The 3093-nt window shown below is 39.2% G+C and overlaps 1 pseudogene; it reads left to right on the forward strand.

The window, feature by feature from the left end:
• Positions 1 to 420: 420 nt before the first annotated feature.
• On the forward strand, positions 421 to 2421 carry LOC122111240 (annotated as a pseudogene).
• Positions 2422 to 3093: the final 672 nt, after the last annotated feature.

A 3093-nucleotide genomic window follows, 5' to 3' on the forward strand; every position in this document is an offset into this window, starting at 1 on the left:
TGACCTAAATCGGTTTCATTAAATGCAGTTGAAATATCAAGACTTCCTTAGTATATGCATGCTAGAAGAAATTACCCATATCTCTAGGGAGATTGGAAATTTATAGATGATATTTTTTATTTAAAATTTTCTGGATCATTTTAGAATAGTCCAAACAACCTGGATTTCTGTGAAAACAACTTCATGGGGATAGATTGCAGAGGTCTCCTAGGACAGCTCTGTGATCCACACTACCTAGTGAACTGGAATCTGTGAATATGATGTGTTGATCTGCTTCTAAAGTAACAGGAACAGTTGTAGCACTTAGTCACCATAGCAATGGCGGGTGTGGCTATGTCAATGGATCATAATCAGAATACTTTGAGTCACAGAGATCTTTGGCAGTGACTGGTTGATTATTTTTTGTGGTATCTTTCAAAGATGAATCCAGAGCCTCATCATAGTGACACTACTCCAAAGGTATGCTGCTAATCTACCCCACAGATCTGAACAAAAACAACCACAGTCATTCACTAGTATACTATGTAACAGGAGATTTACTCAGATTTCTTAGAAATGGATGAATACCAGCCCAGAATAGAAATGATTTTCTGGAGACTCACAGTATTCCTATGAACCATAAGAATATTGCTTTAATAAAGAAACAATTACTGGAGTTTTGTCTTAGGTTTATGTTTTCTTATAAGAAATATTTGAGGATCTTTGCTCGCTTGAGGTAAATCTTTTTTTTCTCTGCGAATATTTTCACAATTTTTCTATTGTTTCAACTTCTGAAATCTTGTTTTAAGTGATGAGTATGTGGATCTAAAAAAATTAAAAGGTGATATGCAAAGGGCTTACAGTTATATATATCAGGTAAAGAGTACATCTCTTGAAAAATGATTTTCTTGTCAGTGTGAATATTTTGAGGTTTACCTTCTTAGGGTATTCGAACCTCTTGAATTTGAAAGTTCTTTTTGCCATTTGAAGTTGTCAGTCATTTTTTTCAGCTCTTATATAAGATCTCACAGGCAAAATCAATGCAGAGTTCATGTCTAAGATACGAGAAAAAATACCTGTGAATGTATGAGAGGTGAAAGATGATGTGACTTCTATCCAGTGTGGACAATCTATGAAATTCTATGGTTCTGTGCTGTTTGCTACCTTCCACCCTTTTGATATATAAAAAATTTTAACACTATGTTAATTTTTTAGTAATTTTCTGCTTAAGATTTAGATGCATTTTAACTCTTGTTACCTTAGTTCTGGAATATAAAAGTGGAGCTGAAAACAGCATGGTTTTATGAAATTCAAATTCCAGGCTAGTAATTCATAATGTCAGGCAGGAATTCTATCCTCCCTGTGTATACCATCCCCCCTTTTTTCCTTGAGATAGAGTCTCTCAGTTCAGAATAAGCTGAACTTGACTTTTGAACCCCAGGCCCCAGGCTGTGTTGACAGCTGTAAACCACCACACCCAGCCTTCCTGTCTATTCTTAATACTCAATAATATGTTCTTCATGATTCAAACTTAATATGGTAGCAGTTCATTTCCAAGTTCTAACATACTTTGAATTTAATTCAACAAATGATTCAGAATATGAATATGTTTGCTTTGTTTTGTTCTTTATGCTGAATTCAAGGGAAAAACCTTTGCAAACAGCTGTGAAAGAAAGATAAATTACTGCTTGCAAGGTCGAATTGTTCCTGAAGGCTGGCAGTGATGGGGCCAAGACCGGGAACTGCCCCTTCTCCCAGAGACTGTTCTTGGTACTGTGGCTCAAAGGAGTCACCTTCAAGGTCACCACGGTTGACACCAAAAGGCGGACAGAGACCATGCAGAAGCTGTCCAGGAGGGCAGTTCCCGATCCTGCTGTATGGCACCGAAGTACACAAAGACACCAAGATGGAGGAGCTTCTGGAGGCAGTGCTGTGCCCTCGCAGGTATTGGGATAATTGGATAGGGGGAGAGGAGCCGGGGAGGTTGGCAAACAGAGAAATTGAAGGAGTGACAGAGATGGGTGAGGGAGGGGGGGTTGGGAATGGGACAGGAGAACTAGCCGATGTTGCATTCCTGTTGGGAAAGAATCTTAACCGTATTCCTTCCACTGGCTTTCTCCCCTCAAAAGAGGATGAGACCAGTGTGGAAGATGAGGGCATCTCTCAAAGAAAATTTCTGGACTGCACTGAGCTCACCCTGGCTGACTGCAAACTGTTGCCAAAGCTCCACATAGTGCAGGTGGTATGTAAGAAGTACAGGGGATTCTCCATCCCTGAAACTTTTGGAGGAGTGCATCGATACTTAAGCAATGCCTATGCTTAGGAAGATTTTGCCTCCACCTGTCCAGATGACAAAGTGATTGAGTTGGTCTATGAGCAAGTGGCCAATGCTCTCAAATAAGTTCCTCCTAGAGCAACATTATCCCCTCCATGCTCTGCATAGAGCCCCAAATAGACACACTCTAAAACTGCCAGTAGGCAGAGAAACCTGGGGAATTTGTGTAGAGGTAGTGGTATAGGAGTTAGGAGAAAAAGGGGATAAGGATAAAATTTTTATTGTGGGGTGGGGTGGGTAAGACAATGGATTTCAATAATAAAATACAGAATGAAAATACAAAAAGTTCCTATTTGCATTCAAGTAAGTCACAGAAAGACTGTACTTACAGTGGAATATTATAAGTAATTTAAGAGTTGTATATTTATAGAGCAACTAACTCAAAAAGGAACAGGCATTTATTACTGCTAAGTAGGGCAATGTTTACATGGACAATAATGATATATAGTAGAAACATTTTTTATGCCAATCCTGTAACTTTAACTCAGGCTTGGATGCTCACCCTCAGCGTTTTTGCTCAAGGGTAGTATTCTACACTTGAGCCATAGCTCCATGACTAGCTTTTTGGTGGCTAATTGGAGAAAAGAATCTCATAGACTTTCCTGATTGGACTACCTTTGAAAACATGATCCTCAGATCTCAGCCTCCTGAGTAGCTAGGCTTACAGGTGTGAGTCAGCAGCACCTGGCTTGGTAGATACATTCTAAAAGCATACATTTGTAAGCCTATCTCTATAAAATCTGGCATTTTTCTGTGCCTACAATAACTGTCATCCATAT

The sequence above is a fragment of the Dipodomys spectabilis genome, unplaced genomic scaffold (assembly GCF_019054845.1).
Source record: "Dipodomys spectabilis isolate Male_0828 unplaced genomic scaffold, ASM1905484v1 ptg000085l, whole genome shotgun sequence".
In the NCBI taxonomy this organism is placed as follows: domain Eukaryota; kingdom Metazoa; phylum Chordata; class Mammalia; order Rodentia; family Heteromyidae; genus Dipodomys; species Dipodomys spectabilis.